At 34.7% G+C, this 17,242-nt stretch overlaps 1 protein-coding gene and 2 long non-coding RNA genes across 4 annotated transcripts in view; 2 read left to right on the top strand and 1 right to left on the bottom strand.

Moving 5' to 3' along the window:
* LOC126758388 (sushi, von Willebrand factor type A, EGF and pentraxin domain-containing protein 1) overlaps nucleotides 1–17,242 on the bottom strand; it is a 67,777-nt gene that overhangs the window by 15,938 nt on the left and 34,597 nt on the right. The window lies entirely within an intron of this gene.
* LOC126758391 (uncharacterized) lies at nucleotides 7,762–9,940 on the top strand. The gene is made up of 3 exons (XR_007666845.1): nucleotides 7,762–7,907; nucleotides 9,426–9,575; nucleotides 9,637–9,940. It is a non-coding gene; the product is annotated as an uncharacterized LOC126758391 (long non-coding RNA).
* Nucleotides 13,711–16,860, top strand: LOC126758392 (uncharacterized). Its single transcript, XR_007666846.1, has 2 exons — nucleotides 13,711–13,851; nucleotides 16,699–16,860. It is a non-coding gene; the product is annotated as an uncharacterized LOC126758392 (long non-coding RNA).

Below are 17,242 nucleotides of genomic sequence, written 5' to 3'. Positions count from 1 at the left end.
CATAGCAAAGAAAATCTGCTAGAAAGTAAACAATAAATTTTCAATTTCGATAAATTTCCAGGCAGAGTTGCCAAATATCAAAAAAGGAGGTTAGAGAAAAATTTGGTTTGATGTAAATTCTAAATTCACAAAATATACTTTCGAAGAAATTCTGAAAAATCAAGAATTTCAATATGTTTTCGAATAGAGTTGCCACCGATAGAGAAATTGGAAATGAAAAAAATTAAAATATATTAACTAAATATATTTGTATACGATTAAGTAAAGCTTCTGGAAAGTCAACAAGAAATTTTTAAATTAGATAAATTTTTAAATAGAGTTGCCATCGATCAAACAAGAAAGATAGCGAAAAATTTGGTTTGAAGTGCATTTATTCATTTACAAAACATACTTTCTACGGAATTTTGAAAATCTATAGTTTAGATATGTTTTCAAATAGAGTTGCCAACTATAAATAATTAAATTATAAAATATTAATATCATATTTAACTCAAAGAAAGTGGCTGAAGAGTAGAGAGTAGTATGGAGGTGTCTAATTTCATCAATTCTTATATAGAGTTGCCATGGATAAAAAAAGTTAGATTGAAAAAATTTCCTATTTTGAATTTAAGCACTTTTTAAAACATTAGTGCGCATATCGGAAAATGTAAACCTGGAAATATTATAATATTTGGATTTAATATTTTAGTTTAAAAGAGCTGTTGGAAAACAGTCAGCTAGTTTTTTTAATTCAAAAATAAAAAAAGAATTTAAATAAACTTGCCGATATAAAAAAATAAAATTGAGGAAATTTAAAATTTTGAAAAAATTTTCGAAAATCTTGATATTAAACATACTTTGGAATGGAGTTGCCGGATGTTCAAAAATGTGAAAATTACAAAATTATAAAATTTGTGCTTAATTTATACAAGTTTTGCAAAAGTTTTTGTTAAGCGAGGTAGAACTTTGTAATTTTGAGAACTTGTGAAACAGAGTTGCCGCATATCAAAAAAACGTAAAAACTGAAATGTACTTAATACACACATATAATGTTTGAAAAGTTTTTTTTTAAAGTGACTTGGAAATAATAAACATAGAAAAAATTTAAAAAAGAGTTGCCACCAGTCGAAAAAATAATAGTAAAATTTTTTTTATTAATAAGTGCATAATAAAGACTTTTGGGAGAGAGTTCAAGAAGTCTTAAATTGAGTCAAGTATGGAAACAGTGTACCGAGAGAAGGAAAAAAACAGCCAGAGAAGTGAACAGTGCTTCAAAATAAGTGCCAAATACAATTTCCCTCTTAGCTGATCTGTAATGCAATAATTGCACTCAGATCTATTTTTTAGAATAACTTTATGTTCCAATAAATTTTGATTTATATTTTTATAGTTATGTATTTTTAAAAACTGTTTTGAATAAAATAATATTAATTTTAAATTTTTTATTCACCCCTTTTGATATAAGTAATTTTGATCAGCATACGAGTCTAAACACATATGCTTGTTACTATTTGACTATAAGCTATACTTTGACGAATTTTTGGAGCAAGACATCACGCTTCATTTCAGCCACACACGTATTTACATTTGTGTTTTATGCATCATTTTGAACAAATGTATGTAGTTATGTTTGTATATGTAGAGGTATTATACAAAATATGAATCATATTTGTAGGAAATACTGCGCAAACGAACACAGCATAACAACATGGATACATGCTTATATAACTGACAATTTACTCTATAATTTCCTCAAATTATGAAAGCTCAATTTGCTAATGGCTAAATAAAAAATTTAATAGTTTAGCACTAAAATTTGATTAAGTAGTTAATTGAAATTTTCATTTTAATTTAATATTTCCTACTTCTGATTTTCAAAATTACTTTTTGTGGGAAATTTTTATTAAAGTTATTAAAATATTAAAATTTTCTAAATTTATTCCATTTTAATTTGCTCTCTTCAACTGTTGTCTTCTAAAATGTTGCCTGACTTCTAGATATTTTTCTAAATTACAATGAAAATTTATATTATTTTATGCACTGTCTCATAATTCTACATATGTGACCTTACTATTTTTTATATCAATTATTTTTTATAAAACATTATGATATCTATTAAACTATTTTTATATATACATATTAACATCACAATAACAGCGAACTGATATTCCAATTAAGTTTACTGTGAGTACCCCGAACATTCGATAATTCCAGTTGTCTATGCAACATTGAGTAGACATGAACAAACATTTTTATTAATCGGTGCATAGCAATAAACATTTAATTAAACTTCAGCCAGTATGCTTTAAAATTAGAATGAAAAAATGTTAAGCGTTATGAATAGCAATTGTTTAATTGTGTCTAGTACAAATATATTGCAGCTGTTTGCATTTGTTAAGGTACTACATAGAAAAAGATATTCTAGTAATAAAAGTACACATCAGAAAACAATTTTATGCATTCAAATAAAAAACTTAACGTGACTATCGTGAGAACATAAGAAAAATTAATTACTTTTACATAGCAGTGTGTGAAAATAACTATATTTAGGCTTATAAATGTAAGCGCCTTTATATGCAAATATTTACATGCTTGGAAAATACCCGAAATAATGTTTAGTCGTTTAAGCGTAAAATTAATTATACATTTTCAAATTAAGTTCAAGATTAGCTGGTTGTGAAGTGAATTCATTTTCATAAAAAAAAGTCTCTCTGTTCTTAATATCCGCTAATATTCAACGTGTTTCTAGTAGTTTTGGGTAATAAGAAGAAAGCAGGAAGTTTTAAGCGCAATAATATAGAAAGTAATGCTATGAAATTGATTTCTGGAGGCTTAACAGAGCAATTAAATTTTAAAATTTATTATTTTCGGCATGAATAAAAACATGTACACCGAAAATTTTATTTCTATTGAATTATCTGCAAATTCATAAATACTCAATCTCGTTTACAAGTTTTCTTCAAAACGTATATATAACTACTCAATGCTGGGTTAAAAAAACATACACAACACCAAAATATTTTTTTTTTAGAATAGTAAATTACTCTGTCGAATATATTCAAGCGCGATTTTTTACCAGCTTAAAAGCTTATTTTGGAGTGGCGTTGTGATGAATCAAAGATAATCAGCTGAGATACCAATCCCTGATACAAGCCTCTTTTTCATTTGTTGTAGATTGTTCAGTAAGTAGACGGTAGAGAAATATTCGAAACAATATTCATTTGCGGAAAGTATTAATTTTCTTCATTCAGTGCGAGAAACTGCCGGCTAAAGCACATCGGGAAATCCAAAAAGATGCTGTTTCAAGTGAACCGTGATTGGTTTTGTCTTTATAAAGCCGGCAATTTCGCTATTAACCACCGTCCGCGTGAAGGAAGTCTAAAAACCTTCGAAGACGGTGAAGTTGAGACGTTGCTCGATAAGGAGCCGTGTCGAATGAAAGAAAAGCTTTACTCAAGCTTTAGAAGTCACCCGGTAAGCCATTTTAAAGTGACTAAATGCGGTGAGAATTATTCAGAAACAAGAAACTTGTATTCCTTACGACTTTGAAACTAGGAGAGGCACGCAAAACTGATTCTGATGCATGACAACGCTCGGTCTCACCTTGCCACACCCGTTAAAACCTATCTGGAAACGCTTAAATATGAAATCCTACCCTACAGGCTATATTTTACAGTTCAATTATTATTTGTTCCGTTCGATGACACAAGGTCTGGCTCAGTAGCAGTTCCACTCTCAACACGACATAGAAAAATGGCTTGATGCATAATAGCATCACAAGATGAACAGCTTTACCGTAATGATATTTGAGATTTATTAAACAGATGGGAAAAATTGTAATTAATGATGTGGAATACTTCGAATAATTCATTTGTAATTATTTCCTCACAATAAAATTGCATTTTCATTAAAATAACAGCGAAAATTTAGTTGCGCATTCCAAATATTTTAAGGAGTTCTAGTTTGAAATTTTGGTAAATGATTCTTACTACTTCTTTAAATAAATAAAAGTTTAGATATGTTTCTAAATGAATCAAAAATTACGTCGCGGTTTTAGGACAAACAACCAAATTATCAATCAATTCGAGTTTGTTGCTTAAGTCTTTTGAATCTCCCTCAAATAGTTTCAGTAGCTCAAATATTCATGAATATGTATCAATAACATAATGAGTAGTTTTTATTTTTGGGAAAGCAAATAAGGAAATAAGCTTTCATATTTTTTCTTAAATTCTCACTTAAAAGGGGTTTTCAGCAGGGATACTGCAAAAGTAGACCGATAGGAACAGCAAACGACGCCCTCTTTTTTTCCGCGCTTTTGACATTTCTCTTCAGTAAGGTTTGCCATTCAATTATGGAAAGATATACGATCCAACAACGAGACGAAATTATTAAAATTTACTACCGAAATTCAGAGTCAGTGGCCTCAACTTTAAGAGCGCTACATCCAATTTATGCTCGTCATAATCGTCCTGTCAGATCAACAACTGACTGTCTAGTGGAAAAATTTGAACCCACAGGCACAGTACAAAATGTTTCCGTGCCGGTGAGACAAAGAACTGTTCGTGGCGCCAATAATATTTTTGCCGCTAGCACATCAATTGAGGAAGACCCAAATCTGTCTCTCACAAGTCGCTCTCAAGCGTTGAGCATCTCTGTGACGTCGTTGTGGCGAGTTTTGCGAAAAGATCTTGGTCTACTTCCTTACAAAATCAAATGGTCGTATGTTCGTAAATTGGGCTGAGCAACAACTTGAAAATGATCCGGATTTTTATCGAAAAATCATTTTCAGCGATGTGGCTCATTTCTGGCAGAATGGCTTCGTCAATCAACAAAATATGCGTTATTGGTCAGGTACCAATCCAAACGTACTCTATGATTCACCATTGCATCTTGAAAAAAATTACGGTTTGGTGCGGTTTATCTGTTATGATCAAGACCGGCACGTTACTTTGAATGGGAACCGCTATCGCTCAATGACAACCGAATATTTTAGGCCCAAATTGGAAGGTGTGGACATGGACAATATATAGATTGAACAGGATGTCACAATCGATTTATTGAAAACCGAGTTTGGTGAACGAAATTGCCCAGTCCATTGGCTGCCTAGGTAGTGGCTACGTCAAGTCTATCGTCTACGTATATATATCATAGAATATTTAAGAATTTGTATGGCAATAACAATTCCTACGTTTTTTGATAAACATTAAACAAATACATTTAAATTTTTGGTGATTTTCGTATTGACACTGGACATTTTTATTATGATTATTAAAATATTTTTTCAACATAAGTTCTAAAAATACAAAAAATACCTATCATACAGTAAATGAAATTGTCTATATATCGCTAAACGATAAATAGAATGAAACAAATTACATAAACATTAATATTATGGCACTCATTACACCACAGCTATTGCCACAACAAAGTCGTTGAACGCAGCAACCGCACACTCACGCGCTTTAATTAACGAATGACAGTTCATTATATGTTATACAACATAATAAGTTTAATTGCTTATAAATAGACGCCTTCCCATGCCATATTTCTAATTAAATATATTTCTATTGCAAAACGCAAGCACATAATTATAGACAAGAGAAAAGTGAAGGCACAAAATTCAGGCAAGAAAATAATAGTTTTAATAAATAACTGGCCGCAAATGAGCATGTATACATTATATACATATATATAAATATATATATATATTTATTTATCTAAATTATTGCTATCATGCAATAACTCTTTCGATTTGGCTTTCCTATTACACATTTCAGTGGGTTATTGCGAATTTTAATTCACCCTTTTGCCGGCAGCGGCACTTCAACCTTAAAAGCAAAGGCAAAAAAAAAAAGAGGGCCAAACGGTTATTAAAAGAAAAACACGTGAAATAGTAATTATGTCATTTTCCAGCCCAAAATAAAAGAAATAAATAAAAATTATGCAACACTTGTGGCGGGTTAAGCGAAAAAAAGCACACGCCTAACAGTAAATGCGAATAAATATGTACAAGTGCGCTTATGAGCTTATGTAAATGGAGCGGCAGCCGGCAAAGGTTAATCCACCAGAGGGAATGCGTGTAATGCGGGGCGTAAACACAGCCACCAGCAGCGCGTTTGGTGCTACTGCAACGCAGGCACGAGTGTATTTGTATATACAACTACATTTTGGCGACGCTGCGCGCCCACATGAGCGCAGTCGTTTAAGTGCACACAATTTAGTTTTTATTTACATATTTCACGTCTTTGTTCGACGCAATTTTCTGAGGCGCGCATGCGTAGCGTATCGCCCGCGTTGCTGCGCCGCCAACAGCTGTTTCGTCTGCGCTGCTCTAGCAGTGTTTACGCATTCGCAATGTTTTTCCGCCTAGTTACACTTTCTTTCACCTTTCGCGCCTTCTGTCTACCACACTACCAAATATAAAGATGTAATTATATGCTGCAAATATATACATACATATTCACATATTTATACATATATAATGTTAGTAGCATATCATTTTGGGTAGCACCTCCCTAATATGTTTCACTAATTTTAATTGCACCTTATGAAGAGTTAATTGTGCGCATAAATGTGGCTCATCAATTGCATACCCGCTGGTGGGCATGCGCAAATGCGAAAGTGAAAGAATTGGCATCAGGCACATTCATAAGTTTTTTTGCTTCTTTTATACTATATTTTGCATGTGCTGTCGAATTGCTAACGTAACCAAAAGTAGCGAAAAAATTAACTATTGATATTACATTTATGATTAGGAGGAGGTCTCATTAGCAATTTTTTAAACATTAATAAATATAAATTAGTTCATTGAGTTGTGAAATTTGAGGCAGATATTATTACGAAAGCATACATATTAATTTCGAAATCAGTTTTCACCAGCAAATATACCTTTTAATCCTTGAAAATAAAGTTTGGTTGACTCCACTTCAGAAATATTAAAATTTAACTATTATATTATAGGAAGATTGGTAAAAAATTTACATAAATCATTTATAAATCAAAATTAGTTTCTAAATTTAACCAGGAACTGTCAAAGAGCACATTGCTTCCAAACATTTAATAATAATTTTTTTGTAATAAGGTGAAACATCTAAAGCCGTTGCTTTAATCCGCTAAACCTCACCTACTCCCAACTCAAGACTCTCCCACGGAACCACCAGATAAGGTATTATTTCATGGGAGTGACAATATATTTTACGTCTCCTCTATAGCACAGACGGACTGACGTCTATTCATTCGGCCGTTATCAGAAAATTATCAGAAGAAAATTTAGTGGTATGTAGTATGTAATAGTTTGTAGTATCTTACACAGAATTAAAATTACATATGTACATATATCAGCCAAGATAGCTGAGGTATGAGAAAGCGTTCTCATTCAATCTGAAATTTGATCATAACTCCATTCCCTTCCAATATAACTTTTACATATAGGATATTAATATTATTTAAATATTATAATAGAATAATTGATCGTTTTATTTCCCTTCCCTCTCTCTTTAAATAAAAGAAAATTACTTACCGAAGCCGAGACTCGGAACAACTCAAAGAAGAAGAACCACTGAACTGCTTGCTGGCGACTTTTTAAGCTCTTCGACTCAGATATATAAATATATATATATGTTAATAGTTCTTTTTTTAAGATTTAAGCACTCAAATAAAAGGAAAGTCAGAGCATCGGCCAAAGCTAACTCAACTAGCTATCGAACGTGATCAAAATTTTGTAAGTTAATAACTGTTTGTGCATAACATCTTGTTACGAATGTGATTGCCTTGTAGTAAAACTCTATTGCCTATGCATACAAATGGGTTGAACCATTCGCCTGAGCAAGTTAAAGAGGAGTGCATAGACAGAGCTAGTTAGCGGGGTAGCTGAGAGGTGGATATATGAGAATACAAGTACACGCATTCCAACATTTTTGACAAGTGAGGTAACTGGGATTTGTATTTTTTATTTCAGTTCAACTGAATATTATGAAATTATGTGCTGAAAAGCTATTAAAATGAAAAGTCTCAATTTTGATATTTCATGATAAAAATGTCTAAAGTGTTATACAAAAATATCAATAGGAAGATACATATCGTCATCTAAAATGCAAAATAACGTAACATCACTTTTCGTAAGTTTACAGGCCAAGGAAAAACGATATAATAGAAATCATTAATTTTGAAAAAAATTTGAGTTTTGGTTACCAAATGGTTAGGTATTATTGAATTTAAACTGCGCGCGTAGAAGAATTATTTTTTTTTTTTAGGTTGGTAGTACTGTCAGTCACATTTATGTCAAATTTCATGTCAAAATATTTATTAGTGTTTGAGATACGTGTCGTTTTGTGAGCTGCTAAAAGTCAGTTTTTCGTTTTTTGCGATGTCGAAATTTGTTGAGCAAAGAATTTGCATTACATTTTGCTTACGGAATCAATTTTCTGCTGCGGATACGTTGAGGGTGGTGCAGAAAGCCTTTGGTGATGAGGCTATGTCTAAAGAAAATGTTTACAAGTGGTATAGTGAGTTCCAAGCCGGCCGTGAACGTGTCGAAGACGAAGAGCGTCCAGGGCGACCATCAACCTCAACCGACGAAGCTCACGTTCAACAAATCAAAGATTTGGTGTTGAAAAACCGTTGATTAGCAATTAGAGACTTTGCTGATGAAGTTGGCATATCGAAAGGCTCAGCCAATACCATTTTGAAGGATGTTTTGGGCCTCAAGCGCGTCAAATCTCGACTGGTACCGAAAACATTGAATTTTTTGGAAAAAAGGTGAAACGATGCTTTCCGACTACCAGGGTGTCACGAAACGCATTATAACTGGCGATAAGACTTGGATCTATGCTTACGACCACGAAACAACCGATCAATCGAGCGAATATCGTGCCAAAAGAGAGCCGAGAACAAAAAAATCGCGCCAAAGTCGCTCAAAAATCAAGGTCATGTTGACTGTTTTCTTCGATTATCGTGGTGTTGTGCATTATGAATTCTTTCCAACCGGTCAAACAGTCAACAAGGAATATTATTTGAACGTTATGCGTCGTTTGCGTAACGCTATCCGCCCAAAAAGGCCGGAATTGTGGAAAGACAATTTTGTGCTACATACATATATGTAATAAGATGTAGAGAATCGTAAGAAGTAAAAAACTCAATTTCTATTTTTTAAGATACGTTGTTTTGCATTTAAGGTGACCATATAGTTCTTTTTCAATTAATAAATATTTATCACCTTATGAGTTTTGTTTTTTTTTTTGTTTTGATAAAAATATATTTGTAATCAGAAAAATTTCAATTTACTCGCAATTGCCAAATAAATTTTTTTTCTAAAATTTACTTATTTTTTTTTAACGATTACTCCACTACATAACATTATAAGCCTCTAAAAATTCAGTTTTTCTCCACAATAACGCATTACTTAAAATTACTTTCTGTCTCTGAAAACCTATTTCGGCCACCATCAGTACGCGCCAGACCATTATCTCACCTGTCTATTTCGCGAACTGAATACAGAAATCGCCAAAGTAGTCAGCGCATTATCCATTGATACCCGGACCAATTAACGAAACAACCAGCGAACGAAACAGCTAGCATATACACAGGAATATACTATGGTATATATACCGATATATAAATATATAGTGTGCACTTATATATGAATATACGTACTTCTAGCGTCACTTATGCATACATAAATAAATATATGAGCACATCGAACGTTGGCTGATTATAAATCGTGACACAATTCAGCCGGCAATTTGGAGCGACGGGCGCAGTGCTTTTCCTTATTTGTACGGGTGTGTGCCACTTGTGAACACTTGTTTATAATATATTCATATATGTGCACTCGCATTACATTACTCCTATATATAGGCACGTCTGAGTAGCGAGCATAGTGCAATTGGACATTAAAATAAATTTATGTACAAATTTTGTTGTGTCTAAGCTTCTACTTATAGAGTAAGTAGTATGGTATATATTTATTAAGTGATACTAAAACATTATAGGAAATGCTATTTATTTAAAAGAATGAAAAAATAGTAGTATTAGCTAAAAGTCATTAACTTCCCAGCAATAAGACGGGCTGCAAAATGGATATATCACATGTGATTCAAAACTAAAGATATTTTGTGCTCTTTTTAAAGATATTAGGAAACTTATAAATCAGCTTTGTCTAATGGGAAGGTCTTTCTCGGCCAATAAAACATTTCTGTCGGAGATAGCACTGCACCATAAACTAAAATAATCTCTCCATTTAATGATGCAATCGCCGATTCAAGTCATTGCACTCCCAATAAGTAATGTTAGGTTAGGTCTTAGGGTTGATTCTAGTGCAAAAACTCTTAAAAATGGATAACTAAATCCTTATAGATTGACAAAGCTTACCACAAATAGCTTAAAGCGGTTAGTATTAATCCCAGCCACTTCGCAAGGTGTGATGACCAAAGGTTTGTCCAGCTTATTCGTTTGATGAGAAAAGGAAAGTGTAATTTCGTAGTAATTGGTTTAGCAAATAATGAACCACGTAACTTCGTACTTAGAGTTTTAAATGAGCTCGAAAATATGGCAGGGATTGGAATAACTTTTATTAAACAACTTATTCTCTCTACTTGAAAATGGTTTTGTTTCTCAAATTTTTGATATATTTATTTCTTTCAAAATCTTAAATCTGCTGCAAGCTTACCATTTGCTTCCAAAGCGCTAGAAATATTCCTTAGCTTTGCCGAGGTCGTAGTTACTCTAACTCGTAACGCTTTTCTATTGATTGGCTACGCCTCACAAGCGCTTGGCGGCTGTTAGAACTTTATTAGCATTTGCACTGTCATAAGTTCGCCCTCAGTAATGTTTGCCTTTCGCAGTTTAAAAAGCTTTAAGCGCTTATTGTCAAATCTCAATTCTTTCTTCTTGACCGTTCTACATTTGCGAGATCACCCTTGTTTTATGTTTTCACAGCCTCACATATTCAATTGGTCTATCGGAAATTGAAATAAAACCATCTGCAGACTTGTTATGGGTTCAATCACTTGGTCAATATATAAGATCCCATTTCCGGAGATGGATTAGCTTATACTAAGCAGTTTCAGTATTCACGTATATGTATTTATGGTCTGTGTTACTAGCCAAATTGCTCCATAAACAAATAATATGCAGACATTGGATTGACACTGTTTTTTGGATGAATAAATGAAGATAAAATCCACTCCTAAGTGTTAATGACTAGCTTTCTAAGCTTAAGATGGTAAGGTCGGCTTGGTTGGCTGATCGCCAAAACCATATAAAACTCCTTTAGTCGGATTTTAACTCGACAAGGCGCACTGAATCTATAAAAAATGTACTTTGGTATTAAATTTTATAAGAAACAAAGAACTTTGCAATCATTTTCGATTTTAGCTTTCGTGATGTTTTGCTCCAAGGTCTGAATCGAACCGGGATTGTCCGCTTAAACTTTAGACTTGACATATTCCCACAGAAAAAAATCGAATGGTGTGACATCACACGATCTTGGTGGCCAATCGACCGGCTCAAAACGTGAAATTATTTGATGACTGAAGTCTTTTCTCAACAAATCCATTTATTGTCGGCTATCATAGCGTGAAAACGGTCGCCATTGACGTTTACGTTTTCACAGTCATCATTTTTGAAGAAATATGAACCGATGATTCTACTGGCCACCAAACCTTTGTTTTTTCTGGATGAAATGGCAGCTTTTGAATATCTTACGTCCTATGTGTGACAATTTTGCTTGTTCACATACCCATTAAGCCAGAAATTGCACTCATCGCTGAACAAAGTTTAGCTCGAAAACGTCGGATCTTCTTGGAACCTTTCAAGAGGCCATAGAGCAAAGCGATGTCGCTTGGGAAGGTCGAGCTTTTTCAGTTCTTGCACAAGCTGTATTTTGTACGCTTTCAATTTAAGTAAAATACACCAAGTCGTACCATACGTCAGTCCGAGTTGTTGCGAACGGCGCCGACTACCCGTACACTCTCAGTTAAGGCTGCTATATTTTCTTCACTGTATGATGGACGTGGTCTATTTGGTCTAATATTATCCAATAATGAATGCTGGGTCTCTAGATGGATGATGGTGTTGCAAATAGTACGCTCAGTAGATTATGATAACATCATCATAACAAGTCTGCATTATGTTGACCATAAGGCAGAAGATGGTTTCAACGGTTCAGTGATAATGATTTCGATGTGAATAATGAAGAACGTGGAAGACCATCAAAAAAGTTCGAAGACGACGAACTGGAAGCAATATTGGATGAAGATGATACTTTGAGTAAAAAGTCCCTTCCTTTCCTTTTATATTTACATATATTTTTTGGATGAAATTTGTTAGTATTTCCCAACATAAACATATTTCACATTGAACTCAAACAGTGTCTTAACTACTTTCCCATGCACTGCGCCGAGCGCGGCTCCAACAACTCATTTCAATAAAAACAATCATCCCACATTAACATAACTAATTACAACAAAAAAGGCAAATAACATGTAAACCGCTAACTGTAGTTTGAAATTAACCGCCAGCATACACTTCCGTAATTTCACTTTCGCATTGTTTTCCGATAGTTGTACCAATTGACTTGCGCATTAGCTTGTACAAATAAATCGACGATTTCCCTTTCAACCAAATGAACTTCCGCGCCGATCAAAAAGCGCCAAGGCAACATGCGCGCCTGCGATTGACAACATTTGCTTAATAGTGGCCATTTTTTCTAAGTATTTCTGGGACATTAGCAAGCGAGCAGCGCATTGGCTGTGTGATTGATTGATGTAAGCAAATGCGCAAATGTCCGCGCAAACTTTGGCTGGCCAGCGTTGAACTATTTGCTTAATAAATGCTTGATTACCTGATCACTTATCTGCTGCTTTATTGCATATCGGCGAACGTTACAGTTTGTACACAAAACAAGCGCTTGCCTCAGCACATACGCGCATGCGCAATACACACGTAGACACAAAATATTCGCATGCCTTGTCGTCCATCGCGTCCGTTAGCTGTGTAGGCCTTCTTTTTTTGCATTTCTTGATTTCTTGGGAAATTCACTGGACGCCATCGCTGACTGGTTCGTCGTAAGTGTTCAACATTCACCCATCCGTCCCACAATTGCCTTCATCCGGCCAGGCGATTGCCTATGCGGTCGGCCGCCTTCGTATCTTGTCACGTTGACTTCTTGCCGTTTTTTTTGTTGGTTGGCTTGGGTTTAAACGCGGTCGCTATAGTGCAACACAACGTCACATAATATGTCACATGTCGGTTATTTATTGTTATTAACTGTGGTTCGCAACAGCCACAACAAAAGCAACAATGTGCCTTTACTCGTTTCGTCAGCAATTTGTTTGAAAGTGAAAAGCGCCAACGAAACAAGCGCGTACAAGTACAAGCGCCAGTAAATTAGACATGAAAAACGAATCTAAGAAATTATAAATTTTAATCGCGCTGGTTAATTAAAAGTGCCCCTCCACCAATAAACAAGTCGTTGGCGCTAGACTGAGTGATTGTGGTTGAGTGCCGGCTTGTGATAAGTGAGTTTGGTCATTTACTCGATCATAAAGTTGAGCTCTTTGCTTTTATTTTGTTTCAAAACCTTTTTTATCTCTTGTTGTCTTCAATAAAAGTTTTAGGTGAGAGATAAAGGGTCTTTCTTAATCATGATAAATGCAACCATAGATGATACAAAGCAACTATATCATTTTGTACTTGCAACTCAAAGTCTTTTCTTCGCGCAGTGTCAGCGGAACTCTTCACATTTCAACACCACCGTGGATCCGCCCCTGTACAAAAGTGCTCTGATGGTCGTGGATTTGATGGATCTAGGATTTGTTGCTGTTAAAATGCAACTTTAAAGGTCGAAGGAGAACGATTGCCGTATTTCAAAAGGTAGAGTTTTTTTTTCAAGTCACTAAGATCAGGCATAGTACATGCAAATAGTGTTATTCTGAAACATTTTACTATTTATCTTCAATCATACAGTAAAAAAATTTCTTTTACTTTATTATTTCGACTGTTGGTAAATAAATTTCTCACATTCCACCATGAACTAAGTAGGGTTATCATCATTTCAATATTGTAATCGGCGACTCAAGGCATCGCACGCCCAATAAGTTAGTTATTTGGATTGATTCTCGTGCCGAAACTTCGAAAAATGGATCAAAAGTTCCTCATAGACCGACGAAGCGTTTCGAATAGGCGGTTAGTATCAATACCAGCCACTTCGCTAGGTTCGTGAAAAGATCTCTTCTACCGAAATATTGAAATCTTAGTTTGGTAAATGCTGAGAAATGAAGGACAAAGTTCTTAGATGATTTTACTTTGCCTTCCTCCATACAGCTTTGGCAAAAATCATCCGACAAAATATTTAACTGCAATTTTTCGTTGCCGTACTAAGCTGGAGTTGATCTTTGGCGACGAAAAGGCTAGTAATGCCGCCTGGCTGCCTGTGTAAATAGTCGCTTTCTGTATCCTCCCGTAGTTGTTCAGTTGAACTCCACGGGCCTTCTCTATGCCTAGTACTTGCGCTTGGCAGATGTTAGCTCAGTTTGGCCGCCAGAAAGGCAGAGAGATATCAAGATTCTCGTGCCTACGCCGCAATACATTTTGGAATCGTCGGTATAGATTAAGGTAGTATTCTCCTTTCTTTACTTAATCTCTTCTCTATTCTAGTCGAGAGGGTATTCTCACTTAGAAGTCGCTTGACAAGTACAAACTTGAAATTCATTTAGATTATTTATGTGCTGGTTCAGAAGTTCGCTTTATCTCTTCCTGTTCCAACCATCAATCTTCTTAATACTTATAGCAGAGAGAGTTGTCACTTTCCGTATGAAACTGTCTATGGGCAGTTGGTGTAGGAAAATAAATATTTCAAAGTAAATTCAAATCTTAAAACATTCCAGTGTGCACTCAGTGGGTGCACGTCCAAACAAAGGTTCGTCAAAGCTTTTTACAGTGTTGCCATAACGATGTGACTGTCGCCACCAAAAACCACACTTGCGGCTACAGCTAGTTACAGCGTTTAAAGCCGATAAGCATGACCTAAATAAGTGTTAAGAAAGAAGAAAAGGCAGGCCCAAAACACAGATAACTTACATTGTAAAGCGCAGGTGTATTCATGTATGTACATACATATGTAGGTATTTGTATGTGTTGGTATGCGTGCGCAACTTTCTACACGAATAAACATTGGTAAACGTTTACGATTCTATAAAAAACAACAAAAAAGAGCAACAACACTAATAATAACAACAAGAACAACAAAAATAACAACTACAACAAACAGTAATAACTACAGCAACAACGAGAATAACTACAACAACTAAAACAACACTAATAATATATACAAAAGCACTAATAGTAATAACAATATTAACAACAACAACAACGAGAATAACTACAACAACAATAAAAACTATAACAACAACACTAGTTATAACAACAACAAGGCTAAAAATAACAAACACCAACTACAACAATAACTACAACAGCGCCAAAATAACTACAACAACACTAATATTAACTACAACAACATCAATAATAACAACTACAACAACAATAAACAGCTTTCCATTGCCAAGTAAGCGCTCAAGCGAATGAACTGCCGCTGCTGGGCAGTCGACGGAGCAGTAAAAGATATGGGAGGAAGAGACACAAAACAAAAAACTGCAGCAACGAACTTAAAATTCAAATGGCCACGTCTCAGTCATATGCGAGTAAACATTTGTTTGTTATGCGGGTAATTTAGGTTCTTTCTCGCCGTAAGCATGTGAATGAGTGGATAAGTTGGCTCGTTTCTGCTTTTTGGCATTTTTTCTCTTTTAGCTTTTGACATTTTTCCTCGCACATAGCCAGTGGTTGCGCTGCGCTGACTACAATGTGAAGTCGCCACAAGCCGTGCGGCGACAATATGTTGCAATTGTGACACACTTACAAAAGTGGCCATAAAATAAAAGCTGCCGCGCTGCCTCATGGCATTACGCCGAAATTTCGCAAAGCCCCAACGAACCGTTATTTCAGCTCAGTAATGCAATTATGCGCACATAAAAATTAATAAACGAAAAGTTGATGTTAATAAAATCACACGAAATCACATCATTTTGCGAAAGTTAGAAGAGATTTGTGTGTGGCATTTAATTGCGCCGACACTTAAGTGCGAGAATTTGCGCATTAAAGTCCAAAGAAATTAGTAAGTGTGCCACGAGTATTTTGCAATTAATGCCATTAACTGCCTTGGACGTGTTTGGCCTTTCTTTAGCGCTGTGGAGCAGCTTTTTTTTGGTATTGAGAAATCTTCCTAGAAGCAAGCGCACAACTCGCTGACAAATTGCCCAAAATATTATGTGTGGGGAATAAGAAATGTGACGACAACATGACAACGACACTTGTGACCCCACAAAGTGCGCATGCGCAGCTGTTGCAACATGCCTGCAGCCACAGATGTCGGCAGCTTTTACCAGCTGAACTTCAGCGCTGCATTGTGAAATCTTTTTGAATTCAGGGAAATCGCTGCGGAGTGTGGCTAAATAAGTAGAAAATCGGAAATGATGAAAAAACTCACGAACACACGCACACCTACGCTTATAAATGTAATTATGTGCTTACAAATCCACTTTTATTCTTGAAATGTTTGCTAAAGTCTAAAAAAATAACAATAAATTTATCTCAGCAATAGTTTATTCAATAAAACAATAAAATATATTTTTTTATTTTTTTTTCTTATTTTGCTTCCCACAGCACTGCCTGCTTGTCATCGGCCTCATCACCGGTGTTGTCGCTCGCTGACGTATGCTGTTGATGGACATTTCAATTTGTTGTGCACTCATGGCATCATATAAAGTCTGTCGTTCAACCAAAATCCGAAAAGTAAAAAAATGTTTTTGAATGGCAAGCAATTAATTACATTTGTCTACGTTTTGATTTACAAGCCTTCGAACACAGTCGTAGGGCAAATGCTAAGCAAATGGGTGTTGATTTACTCTGAAGCTCGTTAAATGTTAGATGAGGTGTTGATATAGCTATATATAACTTGGTAGATGTCCTTGGTTAGATGATTAGACATATTTTTGTAGTAATATTATACTTTGACGTTATTAAATTAAAAAAAGTACATTGTAGCAAAGTATCGTTCATTTTAGGCGAATCAATTATAAAGTAAATAATATGATCTTTTTTAACCGAACTTCTCTAAAATGATTGAAAGAATTTGAGTTAAATTTTGGAAGACTCGACAAAGTTGAAATATTTGCTCGCTGAGTATTGCTGCACAGTCTTGCAGCCC

This window comes from Bactrocera neohumeralis, chromosome 5 (genome assembly GCF_024586455.1).
Source record: "Bactrocera neohumeralis isolate Rockhampton chromosome 5, APGP_CSIRO_Bneo_wtdbg2-racon-allhic-juicebox.fasta_v2, whole genome shotgun sequence".
Taxonomy (NCBI): Eukaryota; Metazoa; Arthropoda; class Insecta; order Diptera; family Tephritidae; genus Bactrocera; species Bactrocera neohumeralis.
The sequence above is the reverse complement of the archived record's forward strand: the minus strand, read 5'-3'. Positions and strand labels throughout refer to the sequence as shown.